This window comes from Ahaetulla prasina, chromosome 1 (genome assembly GCF_028640845.1).
Source record: "Ahaetulla prasina isolate Xishuangbanna chromosome 1, ASM2864084v1, whole genome shotgun sequence".
Classification (NCBI taxonomy): Eukaryota; Metazoa; Chordata; class Lepidosauria; order Squamata; family Colubridae; genus Ahaetulla; species Ahaetulla prasina.
Window position 1 is genome coordinate 9,541,054 of NC_080539.1, and position 20,202 is coordinate 9,561,255.

Below are 20,202 nucleotides of genomic sequence, written 5' to 3' on the forward strand. Positions count from 1 at the left end.
CTCTTCTCCAGTGAGTCCTTCCTTCTCATTAGGTGACCAAAGTATTTCAGTTTCACCTTTTTTTTAAAATTTGAATTTATATCCCGCCCTTCTCCGAAGACTCAGGGCGGCTTACATTGTGTAAGGCAATAGTCTCATCCATTTGTATATTATATATAAAGTCAACTTGTATTGCCCCCCCAACAGTCGGGGTCCTCATTTTACCTACCTTATAAAGGATGGAAGGCTGAGTCAACCTTGGGCCTGGTGGGACTTGAACCTGCAGTAATTGTAATTGCAGGCAGCTGTGTGTTAATAACAGGCTGCATTAGCCTGTTGAGCCACTTCCCAGCCTTTCAGGATCTGGCCTTCTAAAGAACAGTCAGGGTTGATCTCCTCTAGAACTGACTTGTTTGTTCGCCTTGCAGTCCAAGGGACTCGCAGGAGTCTTCTTTACATGTCTATTCAGAAATAAATCCCGTTGAAGTTCAGTGGGTCTTACTCCAAAGTAATAGAATAGCAATAACACTGGGGGGAAATTAAGACATGGTTGGAAGAGATGATACAACAACATATTGAGTTGAAACCAGAAATATTTCTGTTAGGATTTTTACCGGGAACCTATAATAAAGAAAATGTATATTTAATTATTCATGTATTACCTGCAGCTAGAATTGTATTTGCACAACATTGGAAAAGTGGAGAGATTCCTATGGAAGAGAAGGTGACAAGGAAAATATTAGAATGTGCAGAAATGAATAGATTAATGTTAGCAATTAAGGAAGAAAGAGCAAACTGAATATTATATGATATGGGAAGTATTTTATCAATGGTTGGAGAATGAAAATGGAGTTTGGAAATGAAGGAGACCAAAAATAACTAGAAAATATATTAAGAAAGGGTTATAAATAAGATGAAAATTTTCTGTATATGTATGAAGAGAATAATGATATTTGATGTTAATGTGGCATTATTATTAAAAGATTCTAAGAAGGAAATGGGGAATTCTACAATATTTAAATGTTTAATGTACTTAACATATTATAAAATTAATGTTAATGTGAATGTGAAAGATGTGATAAATGCGGAACAATGTAGCCCAGAGATATTTGTACCCAGACGATACACTGCATAAAAGAAAGATGGAATGTTTTATCTTTGGTTTTTTTAAAAATAAAATAAAAAAATAACCAAAAAAAAGCAATAGCACTTAGATTTATATACCACTTTATAGTATATATATGCTGGCTCTGTAAACTGTCTAAGCAGTTTATAGAGCCAGCATATTGCCCCCAACAACCTGGGTCCTCCTTTTACCGACCTCGGAAGGATGGAAGGCTGAGTCAACCTTTTTTTTTAAAAAAAAATTTGCATTTATATCCCGCCCTTCTCCGAAGACTCAAGGCGGCTTACACTATGTCAAGCAATAGTCTTCATCCATTTGTATATTATATACAAAGTCAACTTATTGCCCCCAACAATCTGGGTCCTCATTTTACCTACCTTATAAAGGATGGAAGGCTGAGTCAACCTTTGGGCCTGGTGGGACTTGAACCTGCAGTAATTGCAAGCAGCTGCTGTTAATAACAGACTGTCTTACCAGTCTGAGCCACTCAAGGACCCTTGACTCAGAGAATGGAAAGGGAGCGGGTGGAAGACACATAAAACCTTGTACAATGGGGCATGACAAAATACAGGTAGTCCTCAACTTACAACCACTTGTTTAGTGACCACTCAAGGTTACATAGAAAAAGTGACTTATGACTGGTCCTCCTACTTATGACCATCGTAGCCTCCCCGTGTTAATGTGATCAAAATTTGAGGGCTTGGGAACTGGCATGTCTTATCAATGGTTGTTGCAACTCCTTGGGGGGCGGGGGGTCACGTGACTGCCTTTTGCGGCTTTCCCAGTCAGTTTCCGATTAAGCAGAGTCCACGGGGGAAGTCAGATTCACTTAACAACTGCATGATTCACTTAACAACTGCAGTGATATGCTTAATAACCGTGGTTAAAAGATGGTCATAAAATCGGGCATGACTTATTTAACAATCACCTTGTTAGCCATGGAAATTTTGGTCTCCCGGTTGTGGTCGTAAGTCAAAGGGCTACCTGTATGACATTTGTGTACCTCTGTTCTGTCCCCCCTCGCCTCCGTCCGAGCGATGGCTTAATTAGCCGGCACTATCAGCTCTAGCAGCAAACTAGCGAGCGTCTGCCAAGTGACTCTGTTATCTCCCTTGATGCCGATGAGTCAACAAACAGTACTTCAGCTCTTAGTTAAGCAGTTGATTTGCCTGCTACGAAGAGGCATAGCAGCCCTTGCTGCTTTTATATCCTGTGGGGTGTGGCTCCATGACTCAGCACTTCCTAAGCCTGCCCCACCCCTGCTTCTGTTGTTCCCGCCTCTCCTGCCTACGAAACCTAGGGTCCAGCCAGGCCTGATTGCCATCAGCTGGGTCTGGAGGCGTGGCCTGGGGGGGGAAGAGTCAGGGGACGGAGGCCTCGTTATCTCCTCCACCTGGCCCGCCTCTGGTTCCCGGAGCTGAGCCAGGGGAGCCGGTGCTCCCGAGGTAAGTCCTGATGGCCCTTCCCCCTCACTTTCCAAGTCACTTTCTGGCAGGAGGCCCGGCTCAGGGGGCGCAGACACAACAATCTCTCTCTTTGAGATCTTTTGGGAAGTACCTATATAATAGAATAACAGAATTGGAAGGGACCTTGGAGGTCTTCTAGTCCAACCCCTTGCTTAGGCAGGAAACCCTTTAGACAAATGGTTATCCAAAATCTTCTTAAAAACTTCCAGTGTTGGAGCATTCACAATTTCTGGAGGCAAGCAGTTCCACTAATTAATTGTTCTAACTGTCCAGAAATTTCTCCTTTGTTCTAGTTTGCTTCTCTCCTTGATTAGTTTCCACCCATTGCTTCTTTTTTCTACGCTCAGGTGCTTTGGGGAATAGCTTGACTCTCTCTTCTTTGGCGCAGCCCCTGAGATATTGGAAGACTGCTATCATGTCTCCCCTAGTCCTTCTTTTCATTAAACTAGACATACCATATCAGTCTGATTTATTCTGATTATGTAGTCCTCCCTTTCTTTAAATAAGAGGATTTTCAGATAAACGTTGATTTTCGAATGCAGATTTACAGTACAGTATTGTCCTGCTACCCAGTTTCAGCACCTGAAGGAGTGGACAGTTCCCCGCCAACAGGAAAAAAACCCCGGAGCAGCCAAAATTGTTTTAAAATTAAAATCTCAGGAATCATCAAGGAAATACAGTACAAATTCAGGTTGAAGATTCAAGACTTTGATGTGAACTTCCCCCAGAATGAATTATTAATCAGAATAATTCTCTGAGGATTACAAAAGCTTACTTTATATTTTTCTCCTTCTTGTTATAGTAAGTATGTTACATTTGGCCTTTTTTAAAAAAAAAAAGTCAATTTATTGGTTATTTTCCACCGGTTATATCTGTTTACTCAACTAATTGCCTGTATGATGGATCTCAGCCAGATAGCGCCTCTAATATAATGAGTTATGACCCCAAAAAAACCCTTATCCCATAATGAAACTGTTACCTTGCACTGTGCCCCAAAATTGATTGCCGACGTCTCAGAAAAACGGCTTGGATTAACAGCTCTCCTCCAAAACAGTGGGGAACGTTGGAGAAAAAGGCGGGTTTAAAAAAAGAAAAAGATTTAGATTTAAAACAGGTAACGTTCACAAAATAATGCTCAACCTGGATTTAGAAATATATCGCTTTCTATACGTTCGTGAATTCAAGAAATCAGAAAATGTGCTGTGTGGTTTTAATAAACGAGTCAAAAGGCTTTGCCAGAGGATATAGGTTGCATCTCTTTATGTGTTGTGGTCCGCCAGCAGCCTGCGGAGCTGGCAACGGAGTTGGACAGCGATGAGGCTGAGGAAAGCATGGGCCAGTCCTGGAGGCTGTGGAAGGCCTGGATGAGGGCTCTGCATCGGAGGCAGAGGTGAGGCCAGGGCCATCGGGAAGTGAGGTACAGACTCTGGAGCCTCCAGAGACTGATAGTAGTGAGGCAGAGGAACAGGAGGAGCCTGTTCCTAATGCATGCATGAGAAGAGCTGCCAGAAGGCAAGAGCAGCTCAAGCAAAGAGGACGACTCGGGAGTAGGGCCAAGAGATGATTGGCCCCTCCATTAAGGCTTAAAAGACCAGCAATGGCATTTGGGCATTGCTGGAAAACAACACTGGTAGCTTTGTCTTCTTGCATTTATTTTTGTATCGGTGTCTTCTGAACGTTTGTCAGGAAGGGCCTTTGGCAGTTTGCCTAATTGGTCCAAGGTTTGTGAGGTAACTGAAGAATTTGTGTTTGGGAGGCATTTGTTTTACTTTGAGTTGTATGACGCTGGGAATGAAGAAATTCCCAGCTGTTTGAATAAAGTTTATTTTTCCACGGACTAAGTTTATTACTACCTACTGGGGCCTGGGTCACAACAGCTACCTACCACAAATGCAATCTTCTTCTAACACTGGCGCTCCAAATGGGAGAATCCGGGGAGGGCAAAAAAATCAAGATGGCAGTTGCAACTGCCATCTTGACTGAAAGCAAAGACATGGTGCAGAAGACCCTGCTTATGACATTTGAATTTTGGAGTCTTCCTGCAAGTTTCTTTAAACTGATCTGATTTTATTTTATTTTCATTTATACCTGCCCATATTGCTATCCAAGGCTGACAGCCAGCTGATATCAGGGGTCAAAATTCAGATGCTTGGCAACTGGTTCATACTTACGACGGTTGCATGTCCTGGGGTCACGTGAACGGCTTTTTGCGGACTTTTGCGGCAAACCTTATGAGTTATATTGATATATTGACCATCAATTGTGCTGTAAATGTTGTACCTTGATGAACGTATCTTTTCTTTGATGTACACTGAGAGCACCTGCACCAAGACAAATTCCTTGTGTGTCCAATCACACTTGGCCAATAAAAAAATCTATTCTATTCTATTCTATTCTATTCTATTCTATTCTATTCTATTCTATTCTATTCTATTCTAAACGTATCTTTTCTTTTATGCACACTGAGAGCATATGCACCAAGACAAATTCCTTGTGTGTCCAATCACACTTGGCCAATAAAATTCTATTCTATTCTATTCTATTTTCGACAAGCAAAATCCATGGGGGGGCACATTCACTAAGCAACCATGTTTCTAACTTAACAGCTGCAGTGATTCACTTATAAACAATGGCAAGAAAGTTTGTAAAATGGGCAAAGCTGACTTGCCCTCTGTCTCACTTAGCAACGGACAGCTTGGGGTCCGTTGTGGTCATACATCGAGAGCTACTTGGAAAGGAAAATGAAGCAGGAAAGAACAAAACAAGCAAAAAAAGGGGGGGGGAACATCTTTTGCATGGTGGCTCAACAGACTAATGCAGTCTGTTATTAACAGCAGCTGCTTGCAATTACTGCAGGTTCTAGTCCCACCAGGCCCAAGGTTGACTCAGCCTTCCATCCTTTATAAGGTAGGTAAAATGAGGACCCAGATTGTTGGGGGCAATAAAAGTCGACTTTGTATATAATATACAAATGGATGAAGACTATTGCTTGACATAGTGTAAGCCGCCCTGAGTCTTCGGAGAAGGGCGGGATATAAATGCAAACAAACAAACAAACAAACAAAAGCAAATATGGGTGCACATCAGTAGCGGTTTTCACTTACCTTCGCTACCGGTTTGGAACTGCAAGGGTGCGCTTGCGCATGCTCGCTTCACTCGTGCACAGTGCTTCTGCACATGCACAGAGCGTCCATGATGACATCCAGGTGGGTGGGTGGAGTCTCCCGCTGCTGTTGCTACCGGTTTGCCCGAACCGAGCAAAACCCACCACTGGCGCACGTGGATATGCGTTGATATAGAATTATAGAATAACAGAGTTGGAAGGGACCTTGAAAGTCTTGTAGTCCAACCCGCTGCTTAGGCAGGAAGCCCTATGCCACTTCAGATCAGTGGTGGGTTGTCCCCGGTTCGGAACCGGTTCTATAGAACCGGTAGTAAAACCGGCGGGAGGCTCCGCCCATCAACCCGGATGTCATCATAGGAGATCTGCGCATGCGCAGAAGCTCGGTGCATGCACGCGATCCCGTTGTGAAGCGGTAGTAAAAGTAAGTAGAACCCACCCCTACTTCAGACAAATGGTTAGCCAACATCTTCTTAAAAACTTCCAGTGTTGGAACATTCACAACTTCTGGAGGCAAGTAGTTCCACTGGTTAATTGTTCTCACTGTCAGGAAATTTCTCCTTAGTCCCAAACTGCTTCTCTCCTTGATTAGTTTCCACCCGTTGCTTCTTGTCCTGCCTTCAGGTGCTTTGGAGAATAGCTTGACTCCCTCTTATTTGGGGCAGCCCCTGAGATATTGGAAGACTGCTATCATGTCTCCCCTAGTCCTTCTTTTCTTATTTTTTAGAACAAGTTTTTATTGATTTTTTAGTTCCCCCCCCCCTACACACATACATAATTTATGAACAGAGTATTGGCCATATCATATCTTATACAATTCAATATATTCAAATATATTTCACTTAGTTACAGTTTTTGCCAAAATATTCTTTTTTTCATAGTTTTTATTCATTTCCTAATATTTTCTTGCTCATTTTATTAAGTCACATCTTCTTTTGCCCTCAAGTTCTAAATTCTCCATTTTTATTCATGTTCATTCCCTTTCATTCTTTTTTTTTAACTATTTCAATTTTTATCCTAATATATTCCAATATATTCGGGGTTGCCTTTCGTCCATTTCATCTTTTCCTTTTCACAGCAATCCTTTCTCCTCTTCTCATTCCTTTCCTTCCCTCCTTTCTTCCTGCCTACTTTCTTCTCTTCTCTCCTCTTCTACTCCTTCTCTACTTCCCCTTCCTTTCTCCCCCTCCTCCCTACTTCCTCCCTATCTAACCTTCTCTCCTACTCCTATTTCTCCTACCTTTCCTCCTCTCCTCCTCCCTTTCTTCTTTCTCTCTCCCTCCTTCTCCCTTTCCATCTAGTCCTTCTGTTCATCAAACTAGACATTCCCAGTTCCTGTACCCATTCTTCATATGTTTGGGATAGGTATTTTTTCTTATCCCTTAAAGAGAAAAGCAAACATTTTAAATATCCTGATTCAACATTTCTCTCCAGAACATGTGGAAAAAATGACGTTAACGGGATATAAAAAATGTGATTCATTTTGCTGATAAAATGCAGATCAGTCTTGAATAAATATATCTTCTATTATAAGGTGGTTACAGATTTTGTGACTGTGCTCTTTTTCTTCAACCAAAACAAGTTTTCACTGTTTGAAACATCACCGACCCAATTAAAGAAATAATTTATTTTGCGGCATTCAGGCAACTGTTCTGCCTGCCAGCTAAAAAGAGGAATTAAATAGGTTTTATGGCTGCGTCTTAAGAAATACGGACAATACATAAATTAACAGCAGGATTTATTATCTGCCCTTTAAGGAGAATCATCATTATTTAAAGTGCAGAAAAGAGGTAAGAGAGAGGGTAAGCGAGAAAGAAATGCGATAACAAAAGGGAAAAAAAAAAGCCTTCCATCCTTTATAAGGTAGGTTAAATGAGGACCCAGATTGTTGGGGGCAATAAGTTGACTTTGTATATAAATTTACAAATAGGATGAAGACTATTGCTAACATAGTGTAAGCCGCCCTGAGTCTTCGGAGAAGGGCGGGATATAAATGCGAATTTTTAAAAAAACCAAAAAACTCTGGGGCCAGCCAGAGGGGGTATTTGCCGGTTCTCGGAACTACTCAAAATTTCCGCTACCGGCTCTCCAGAACCTGTCAGAACCTGCTGGATTTCACCCCTGCTGTCAAGGTTCTAAGTAACACCTCCAACGAAATAAGACTCCGAGGCCTGAAGTTACTTGGAACCTTGACATTCCTGTATTTCTCTGTGTATAAGACGCTACTTTTTCTTTAAAATATTGAATTGGAAATGGAGGGGTGTCTTATACAAGGGGGCCGAGAGGAGAAGCCGTGGTCCATCTCCGTCATCTAACTCCGCTGTCCATGCGAGACGAGCCTCCCGCGACGGCCCATCACCGCCCAGATGCCCTCACTTCCCCCAAGCATTTCTTTGCTAACCTGATTTCCAAAAAAGCAGTTCAATCAATCAATCAATTCCCACTTCTTGTGGAAAAAAAAAGAGATCTCGCAAAGTTGGAATTGATTGAACTTTTTTTGTTTTGTTCCACAAACCTGTTTCCCTGTGTAGGAATTTAGCACCCACCCCCCTCCTAGAAGAATGGAATATTTTAGAAAATATTTAAAAGGCAGAATATATTTCCCTGGATGAGAAATGGAGAAACGTGTTTTAAAGACAAAGCAGCTTCCTGACTCCCCCCCCACACCTTTGTCAATGGGTTAGAAACTCATTCTCCCCACCTTTGTCAATGGACCATCATCATCTGCAACATAATAGGACCCATCTAGCAACAGAAACCACATGGCAAGGCTCAAGCAAGCTTGAGAGACAACCTACAATGTTAGCTAAGACCCCTAGATTACCTGGGAGTTTGACAACCAATCAGGATACTCTTCCTGTGCCCCAGAAAGTTCAAAGCTCAGAAAAAGCATAAAGCCAGGGAGCGCACAGGATCTCAGCCCCTTTTCTGTTCAGGAACTCAAGCCATGTGATCCTGACCATCGTTAAACCATCTTTCCAAGCAGTCTCCATGTTTCCAGTGTCTTTGTCCCCACTTGGAACTGAACCCAGATGGATATTTCTTCCAACACCTGCACAGGATGGTGAGAAACATGACAGAGAAACGCGATGGACCTGGAAATCAGGTTAGCAAAGAATTGCTTGGAGGAAGCGAGGGTGTCTGGGCTCCAGGCACTGAAATGGGCCCAATGTCAGGGTTCCAAGTAACACGCCCAGCAAAAGAAGACTCCGAAGCTTGAAGTTCCTCAAAGTTCCATTTGATTAGAGATGTCATATTGGCACATGTGGGAAAACCCGAATCTGAAAGCTTCCAGGTTTCCCCCCCCAAAAGAAAATCCACATCCCTTCCTCTGCACCCGCAAGTCCATCACATGGTCCAATCAATGCACTATCACAACTGGAGATGCCTCCCAGTCACACCCTTCCAGGTGCAGGGCACAATGTCCTTGACTCTCAGAGAAAAGAATGTTGTGACTATATATCACCCTGGCTACAATGAAATTCAATGGTGAAAAAAATAAGGTTCTACGTTTAGGAAAGAAAAACAAAATGCACAGGTACAGTATAGGTGGTACCTCGCTCAATAGTAGCAACTGTGAGAGGGATCTTGGAGTCCTAGTGGACAACCATTTAGATATGAGCCAGCCGTGTGCTGCAGCTTCCAAAAAGGCCAACACAGTTCTAGGTTGTATAAACAGAGGGAATAGAATCAAGATCACGTGAAGTGTTAATATTACTTTATAAGGCCTTGGTAAGGCCACACCTGGAATCCTGCATCCAGTTTTGGTCTCCACGATGTAAAAAAGATGTTGAGACTCTAGAAAGAGTGCAGAGAAGAGCAACAAGTGGCTCAGACTGCTAAGACAGTCTGTTATTAACAGCAGCTGCTTGCAATTACTGCAGGTTCAAGCCCCACCAGGCCCAAGGTTGACTCAGCCTTCCATCCTTTATAACGTAGGTAAAATGAGGACCCAGATTGTTGGGGGCAATAAGTTGACTTTGTATATAATATACAAATGGATGAAGACTATTGCTTAACACTGTGTAAGCCGCCCTGAGTCTTCGGAGAAGGGCGGGATATAAATTCAAATTAAAAAAAAAAAAAAGATGATTAGGAGACTGGAGGCTAAAACATAGGAAGAACGGTTGCAGGAACTGGGCATGTCTAGTTTAATGAAAAGAAGGACCAGGGGAGACATGATAGCAGTGTTCCAGTATCTCAGGGGCTGCCACAAAGAAGAGGGAGTCAAACTATTCTCCAAAGCACCTGAGGGCAGAACAAGAAGCAATGGGTGGAAACTAATCAAGGAGAGAAGCAGCTTAAAACTAAGGAGAAATTTCCTGACAGTTAATCAGTGGAACAACTTGACTCCAGAGGTTGTGAATGCTCCAAAAAAAGTATTGTAAATAAAAGAAACATTTTACTCATTGCAACAATAATACAGAATACACTATAATATAATAAATGCATAATAAAAAACATCTGTAACAATAACATTTTATATTGTAATTATGCTTACGTGCCTATTATAATTTAAATGAGTACTCTTCCATTGAATGAATATTTTTTGTCAATGTATCATTTTCTAACAATATATTGGAAACATCTGAACAAGAAATATCCTTCATATTGAATTTTACAGCAAGTGCTGCAGCTAGTGTATCAACATTCAATCTCGGTTTCTCACTTTTCCAAAAACAATTAGTAATTGAATAAATAAAATTAATTATTAAAACTGAAACAATAACATAAGCGAATAAACTTGTAAATAAAATGATACATATTTGGAAATTATTAAATAGATAATGAATTATAACGTGAATTATTGCGCTCACCTGTGTATGATTGAATATTCACTGAGAAAGATGTGAGTCTAATCTTTACATGCGTGCCGTGTCATGTTTTGGTAAGAAGTAAACAAAGCCACTCTCGCGCGACGCATTCTCTCAAAACAATTCTCCTATGTGGAGCGCATGCGTCTCATAATCGCGTCTTGCCAAACTGTACCGAGCCTTGACGAATCGCCATGTCAAATACGTCACATCACATGCAACGGATCGGATCGGCATCGATCGAATACGGAGATTTACAGATTAGTCTTCAAATATCGGAAAGGAGGACATGTAGGGGGATACTTTTCAAGAGAGGACAGAACTTTTCAAGAGAGGACAGGACATGGCTTAGGGCCTGGGTACTTACGGGACCGCCTGCTGTTACCTCATGCCTCCCAGCGACCCGTACGCTCGCACAGAGAGAGACTTCTCAGGGTGCCGTCCGCCAAGCAATGTCGGCTGGCAGCCCCCAGGGGAAGATCCTTCTCTGTGGGGGCTCCTATCCTCTGGAACGAACTCCCCCCTAGTTTGTGTCAATTGCCTGACCTTCGGACCTTCCGCCACGAGCTGAAAACGCATTTATTTATTCAAGCGGGACTGGCTTAAACTTTTTAAATTTTTAAATTTTTAAATTTTAAATATTAATTTTAACTAGGGTTGTAATTTATATGAATTTTAAGGATTTTTAGGTTTAAACGTTTTAAATTTTGGGCAATTATGTAATAAGTTTTTTTAATTCTCTGTTTTAATTGCACACTGTTATTGTTTTATATTGGCTGTACACCACCCTGAGTCCTTCGGGAGAAGGGCGGTATAAAAATCTAAAAAATAAATAAAAAAATAAAAAATAAATAAAACTTAAAAAAGAAGGACTGTCCTCCCTAAAGGAGGACGATTGGTCACCTTAGCATATTGTCCCCAACAATCTGGGTCCTCATTTGACCGACCTCAGAAGGATGGAAGGCTGAGTCAACCTTGAGCCTGGTGAGATTTGAACTGCCAAATTGCAGTCAGCCAGCAGAAGTAGCCTGCAGTACTGCGCTCCAACCACTGAGGCTCACTGAGGTAACTTTGAATGGTCACTAAGTGAACTGTCATAAGTCAAGGACTACCTGTATAGATGCCTCCTATTATATTGTGTGTTAATAGAAGCTGGAAATACTTCATTTCAATGTTCTGCAGTTTCTTTTCCTTGCTAATCTCTCCTTAATAATTTGAGTACTGATTTCCAAAATTCATAGTACTTAAATTTCAGCTAGATTAGATTTCCCCCTCTTTTCTTTCCTGTATATAATGCTTTGTTTTATTTTTAAGGCAGCAAACCTGCCTGTGTTCTGAATTTCTTTGCATTTATCATGCCTCTTAAACTTTCTCTCTCCTCTATGTGTTTCCTAGTTTTTGCTTCTCTTTAAATGTAACTTGCCATGCTTAATAAATGCATCTTAATAATAGGCTTCAGAGCATCCAATGCGATATTCAGATAACCCTGCATGATTATTAACTCGAAATTAATTTTATGCTTTCATTGAAACTTTATCTTGAACTCAAGTGTTGCTTAGAAACAAAAGCCATCTTTACTTTAAGCTGTAATGAGATTAGTATCATGCGTTATCGATAACAAACAGAACTTTGGCACGGTCAGAATTGCTTACTTTTCCATGAATATATGAATGTAGCTAAAATAAAATTCAGATATTATTGTTTCCTTAGTAGGTTTCATATTAAGTAAATAAGACACGTAATATTTAACAAGTGGTAGCCTGGTGCCCAGCTTCAATGCGGGTAGTCCTCAACTTACGACAACAATTGAGGCCAAATTTTTCTGTGGTAAAGTGAAACGTTTGTTATTTGAGTTTTGCCTCATTTTACGACTTTATCTTGCTACCGTTGTTAAGTGAATTATTGCAGCTGTTAGGTTAGTAATATGGTTGTTAAGTGAATCGAGTTTCCCACATTGTTTTTGCCTCTCAGAAGGTCGCAAAAGGGGATCACATGACCCCGGGACACTACAACCGCCATAAATATGAACCGCTTGCCAAGTGTCTGGATTTTGAACACAGAACTATGGGGATGCTGTTTTTCACACTTACAACGGTTGTAAGTATGAAAAATGGTCATAAGTCACTTTGTTCAGTGCCGTTGTAACTTTAAACTGTCAATAAATGAACTGTCATAAGTGAGGATTGCCTGTACACATGAATTTTAAGCAAAGCTTGTCATTTGGGAATCCTGATTTAATAAAACCTAATTCTATTATAAGGTGGCTCAGGGGCTAAGACGGTGAGCTTGTCGATCGAAAGGTCGGCAGTTCAGCAGTTCGAATCCCTAGCGCCGTGTAACGGGGTGAGCTCCCGTGACTTGTCCCAGCTCCTCCCAACCTAGCAGTTCGAAAGCACATAAAAAATGAAAGTAGAAAAAATAGGGACCACCTTTGGTGGGAAGGGAACAGCGTTCCGTGCGCCTTTGGCGTTTAGTCATGCCAGCCACATGACCACGGAGACGTCTTCGGACAGCGCTGGATCTTCGGCTTTGAAACGGAGATGAGCACCGCCCCCTAGAGTCGGGAACGACTAGCACACATGTGCGAGGGGAACCTTTGTCTTTACCTTTTAATTCTATTAACCGCACTCAAGAAAAGCCAAATTCGCCTTATCCAATATTTATTTATTTATTTATTTATTTATTATTCGAATTTATATACCGCCCTATCTCCCAAAGGACTCAGGGCGGTTTACAGGCATATAAAACATCAATATCAATATACAAATTAAAATAATCCTTAAAAAACTTATTCTAGCGCCCGAATTATTAAAAATAGAAATATAAATATCAAATATAAATATTAAAATCAATTTAAAACCCCTCTAAATTTAAAAATCTAAGCCAGTCCTGCACAGATGAATAAATGTGTCTTGAGCTCGCGACGGAAGGTTCGAAGGTCAGGAAGTTGACGGAGTCCTGGGGGGAGTTCGTTCCAGAGGGTGGGAGCCCCCACAGAGAAGGCCCTTCCCCTGGGCGTCGCCAACCGACACTGCCTAGCTGACGGCACCCTGAGGAGTCCCTCTCTGTGAGAGCGCACGGGTCGGTGAGAGGTATCTGGTCGCAGTAGGCGGTCCCGTAGATAACCCGGCCCTATGCCATGGAGCGCTTTAAAGGTGGTCACCAAAACCTTGAAGCGCACCCGGAAGGCCACAGGTAGCCAGTGCAGCCTGCGCAGGTGGGACCTCAATTTACAGGTGGGACCTCAATTTACAGGTGGGACCTCAATTTACGACCACAATTGCGATTAGAATTTCCACGGCTAAACAAGGGGTTTGCTAAATTAGCGTACTAATACTAGACTTTAGGGTTCCAGACGCTGCCACATTTTTCCCCTGAGGGGAAGAAGGGGGGCTGAGGGGTATGGTAACATTCTTCAAGCGGTCAAGGTCGGATGGTGTTCACATCTGCAGGAAGAGTGGCGAGAAGATATTCGAATGAACTGGGAGAACGTGGGACCATGTGACCATCAAAGGGGTCAGGGGGGTGGGACTCTTGGGGTTTGTATAACTGGGAAAAGAATCCGGAAGTTTCAGTTTTGGAATTTCACTCATCGTGTGCCAGTTTCCTCATGCTAGTAAAGAACTCTGAAAAACAATGGCTTCTGAATTTTTTTTTGCAGAAGAGGTTTTTCTGGAACCTTGACATAGCGATGTCCCATTTCACAACCTTTTTTGCAAGCAAACCATGCAGTTGTTAAGTGAATCATGCGGTCATTAAGTGAATCCAGTTCCCCCCATTGACTTTGCTTGTCTGAAGCCAGCTGGGAAGGTTGCAAATGGCGATCACGTGACCTGGGATGCCACAACAGTCATGCTGGTTGCTAAGCACCCAAATTTCAGTCAGGGTGGGGGATGCTGTGACGGTCGTAAGTGTGAGGAATGATTGTAAATCACTTTTTTCAATGTCGTTATAATTTTGAACAGTCACTAAACGAATAGTTATAAGCCAAGGGCTACCTATAATTTGTTACAGGTGAATAAGAATAAATCAAAGTTAAAAATTTATTTTTATTTATTTATTTATTTATTTTATTTGATTTTTATACCGCCCTTCTCCCGAAGGACTCAGGGCGGTGTACAGGCATAATAAAAAACCGACAATACAATATACAGATTTAAAATACGATTTAAAAAACTTATTTAAATTAGCCCAGTGATTAAAATTTACCATACTAAAACCCCGTTTAAAATTAATAAATTTTAAAAAAAAAATCCATCCCACTATATTTTTAGTTTTTTGCATCCATGCCCTTCTCTGTTGTGATTCCAGCTCCCGAACCTGGCCCCATGCCCGAAAGTGACTGGGAGAGTGAGGGGGAAGGGCCGGTAAGGCTTACCTCAGGAGCACCGATTCCTTTGGCCCGGCTCCAGGAGCCAGAACCAGACCAGTCGAAGGACGTAATGAAGCGGTCATCCCCTGATTCCAGGCTACGCCTTCAGACCCAGCTGATAATAATAATCAAGCTTGGCTTGACCCGCGCTTCAGAAGATTAGAGAGGTAGTGTAATCAAAGGGAAGGGTGGGGCAGGAGCCCCACCCCACAGGATATATAAGGAACTTTGGGACTGCTCCCACTCCATGGGAAGCAAAAGTTTAGCTGAACCGTTTCAAAAAGAGCTGAAAGTCTTGCTACATGAGTCATTTGTTTGAACTTTGGCAAGCAGCTGTGATTTCTCTGCCAGGACTGATAAGAGCCGTGAATCCACTGGCTGAAGGCCAGCTCGTGGGTCTGAAGTGGGGAAGGAGACAGAACATTCTCCTTCTCATCCTGCTCAAATTCTTCTTTTTTCCCACATAACGCATTTTCTGCTTTTTAAAAATCTTGGCATCTAAAGGTATTATGGACTTAATACCAATTTCTTGGTTCTGGTTCCACTTCAAATTAGATTATCTCTAAACTCCACTGATCCCCAGGCCCAAGGTCATCCATCCAGGTTGATTTTGTGACCCAAATAGGTAGTAGGAAACTCAGTCAGTGAAAAAACAAACAAATTTTATTCGAACAGCTGAGAATTACTTCATTCCCAGCGTAGTTCAACTAAATGCAAGCAAATTCCTCCCAACACAAATGCCTCAGTCCTATCACCAACCTTGGTCCAATTAGACAAAGTGCCAAAGGCCTTTCTTGGCAAACGTTCAGAAGTCACAAAAATAAATGCAAGACGTAGACGAAGCAGAAGACGCAGCTACCAATGTTGTTTTCCGGCAAAGCCCAAACACCGTTGCTGGTCTGTTTTAAGCCTTATGGGAGGGGCCAATCATCTCTTGGCTCTACTCCTGAGTTGTCCTCTCTGCTTGAGCTGCTCTTGCCTTCTGGCAGCTCTTCTCATGCATGCATTAGGAACAGGCTCCTCCTGTTCCTCTGCCTCACTACTGTCAGCCTCTGGAGGCTCTGGAGTCCGCACCTCACTCCCCGATGGCCCTGTCCCCACCTCAGCCTCATCGCTGTCCGACTCCGTTGGCGGACCACAACAGCTGAGGATTATGGGATCTGAAGTTCAAGCTATCTGGAGAGCATCAGATTTAAAAAAAACGGCTGGTTTAAAGTTAATAAATTGTCATTTAGCAACATTAGCAGAATAACACATAAAATTTAGCCTCCTTAAACTCTCTGAGAAAAGATATGCAGATTCATATGACGTCATGTTCCTGTATAATGGCTGAAGAACTCCATAGAATAACTACTGGCTACTTTGGTTCTGCAACAAGACAGACACAGAATTCAGACGATCATTAGAACTGCAGAAAAAACAATGGTTACCAACCTACCTTCCATTGAGGACCTATATACTACACAAGTCAAAAAGAGGGCTGTGAAAATATTTACACATCCCTCACATCCTGGACATAAACTGTTTCAACTCCTACCCTCAAAAAGACGCTATAGAGTACTGCACACCAGAACAACTAGACACAAGAACAGTTTTTCCCCGAACGCCATCACTCTGCTAAACAAATAATTCCCTCAACACTGCCAGACTATTTACTATGTCTGCACTACTATTAATCTTCTCATCGTTCCCATCACCCATCTCCTCCCACTTACGACTGTATGACTGTAACTTTGTTGCTTGTATCCTTACGATTTATATTGATATTGTTTCCTGATGGCTTATTTCTACCCTATGACTATCATTAAGTGTTGTAAGTGTTGTACCTTGATGAAAGTATTTTTTTTTTATTTGAATTTATATCCCGCCCTTCTCCGAAGACTCAGGGCGGCTTACATTGTGTTAAGCAATAGTCTCATCCATTTGTATATTATATACAAAGTCAACTTTTTATTGCCCCCAACAATCTGGGTCCTCATTTTACCTACCTTATAAAGGATGGAAGGCTGAGTCAACCTTGGGCCTGGTGGGACTTGAACCTGCAGTAATTGCAATCAGCTGTGTTAATAACAGACAAACTTAGTCTGCTGAGCCACCACTTTTTCTCTTTTCTTTTATGTACACTGAGAGCATATGCACCAAGACAAATCCCTTGTGTGTCTAATTACACCTGGCCAATAAAATTCTATTCTATTCTATTCCATTCTATTCTGAAGGGACTCAGAGGTGGGTGTCTGTGATTACTGTACTGAAAATGATTATCTAGCGCCTCCTGGTGGTGGAGAGTTGTCATTATCCCAGAGGTGCTTTTGTTTTTTCTTTGAAGACCTTTCGCTTCTCATCCAAGAAGCTTCTTCAGTTCTGACTCGATGGTGGGGAATGGAAGGATTTAGATTCATTGCAGACAGCTGGTCATTTGCATTCTTTTTAGAGACTTATTGAAGCCTCTTGGAGGTTTATTTATTTGGAGGTTTACCTGTGTCCTCAGGATCACCTGAGTAATGCTCCTGGTTCCTGTGGTCTGCAATTTCTCCTCCGGAAAGACATTCCTACTCCCACGCCATTCCAAGGGGGCTCATCCCAAATTGTATGGCTAAAACTCTGTAGAGATTCTCAGCCATCCAGGTCATGGTTGCCCCAAAGGTGCTTTTTCAGGAGGCAACTAAAAGAAATCCTGTCAGAGCTGAAGAAGCTTCTTGGATGCGAAGAGAAACGTCTTCAAAAAGAAACCAGAAAGTCCAGTTGCCTCCTGAAAAAGCACCTTTGGGATGACCATGACCTGGAAGACTGGGAATCCCGACAGATTTTTAGCTGTATAATTTGGGATGAACACCCTTGGAATGGTGTGGGAGAAGGAATGGATTTCCACGGGGAGAGAATTGCAGACTACAGAAACCAGGAGCATCACTCAGGTGACCCCAAGGACACAGATAAACCTCCAAGTGGCCTCAACAACCCTCCAGAAGGATGCAAATGACCAGCTGTCTGCAAGGAATATCAATCCTTCCATTCCCCACCATCCAGTCAGAAGCTGAAACAGCTTTTTCGGATGAGAAGCGAAACATCTTCAGAGAGATGTCTATGGAGATGCTCAGTCATCCAGGTCAATAGTTGTCCCAAAAGTGCTTTTTCAGGAGGCAACTAAAAGGAATCCAGTCAGAGCTAAAGAAGCTTCTTGGAGGAGAAGCAAAACGTCTTCAAAGAGAAACCAGAAAGTCCAGAGCCCTCCTGAAAAATCACCTTTGGGACAATCATGACCTGGATGGCTGAGAATCCGGACAGACTTTTAGCTGTATAATTTGGGATGAATAGAATATAGAATAGAATTTTTTTATTGGCCAAGTGTGATTGGACACACAAGGAATTTGTCTTGGTGCATATGCTCTCAGTGTACATCAAAGAAAAGATACATTCAGAATAGAATAGAATAGAATAGAATGGAATGGAATGGAATAGAATGGAATGGAATGGAATAGCATAGCATAGCATAGCATAGAATAGAAATTTGGAATAGAATAGAATAGAATAGAATAGAATTTTTTATTGGCCAAGTGTGAATGGGCACACAAGGAATTTGTCTTGGTACATATGCTCTCAGTGTACATAAAAGAAAAGATACGTTCAGAATAGAATAGAATAGAATAGAATAGAATAGAATAGAATAGAATAGAATAGAATAGAATAGAAATTAGGAATGGAATGGGATGGAATAGAATAGAATAGAATAGAATAGAATAGAATAGAATAGAATAGAATAGAATAGAATTTTTTATTGGCCAAGTGTGATTGGGCACACAAGGAATTTGTCTTGGTGCATATGCTCTCAGTGTACATAAAAGAAAAGATATGTTCAGAATATAATATAATAGAATAGAATAGAATAGAATAGAATAGAATAGAATAGAATAGAATAGAAATTAGGAATGGAATGGGATGGAATAGAATATAGAATAGAATTTTTTTATTGGCCAAGTGTGATTGGACACACAAGGAATTTGTCTTGGTGCATATGCTCTCAGTGTACATCAAAGAAAAGATACATTCAGAATAGAATAGAATAGAATAGAATGGAATGGAATGGAATAGAATGGAATGGAATGGAATAGCATAGCATAGCATAGCATAGAATAGAAATTTGGAATAGAATAGAATAGAATAGAATAGAATTTTTTATTGGCCAAGTGTGAATGGGCACACAAGGAATTTGTCTTGGTACATATGCTCTCAGTGTACATAAAAGAAAAGATACGTTCAGAATAGAATAGAATAGAATAGAATAGAATAGAATAGAATAGAATAGAATAGAATAGAAATTAGGAATGGAATGGGATGGAATAGAATAGAATAGAATAGAATAGAATAGAATAGAATAGAATAGAATAGAATAGAATTTTTTATTGGCCAAGTGTGATTGGGCACACAAGGAATTTGTCTTGGTGCATATGCTCTCAGTGTACATAAAAGAAAAGATATGTTCAGAATATAATAGAATAGAATAGAATAGAATAGAATAGAATAGAATAGAATAGAATAGAATAGAAATTAGGAATGGAATGGGATGGAATAGAATAGAATAGAATAGAATAGAATAGAATAGAATAGAATAGAAATTAGGAATGGAATGGAATGGGATGGAATAGAATAGAATAGAATAGAATAGCATTTTTTATTGGCCAAGTGTGATTGGGCACACAAGGAATTTGTCGTGGTGCATATGCTCTCAGTGTACATAAAAGAAAAGATATGTTCAGAATAGAATAGAATAGAATAGAATAGAATAGAATAGAATAGAATAGAATAGAAAAGAAATTAGGAATGGAATGGGATGGAATAGAATAGAATAGAATAGAATAGAATAGAATTTTTTATTGGCCAAGTGTGATTGGGCACACAAGGAATTTGTCTTGGTGCATATGCTCTCAGTGTACATAAAAGAAAAGATATGTTCAGAATAGAATAGAATAGAATAGAATAGAATAGAATAGAATAGAATAGAATAGAATAGAATAGAATAGAATAGAATAGAAATTAGGAATGGAATGGGATGGAATAGAATAGAATAGAATAGAATAGAATAGCATTTTTTATTGGCCAAGTGTGATTGGGCACACAAGGAATTTGTCTTGGTGCATATGCTCTCAGTGTACATAAAAGAAAAGATATGTTCAGAATAGAATAGAATAGAATAGAATGGAATGGAATGGAATAGCATAGCATAGCATAGAATAGAAATTTGGAATAGAATAGAATAGAATAGAATAGAATAGAAATTAGAAATGGAATGGAATGGAATGGAATAGTATAGCATATTTTATTTATTTTAT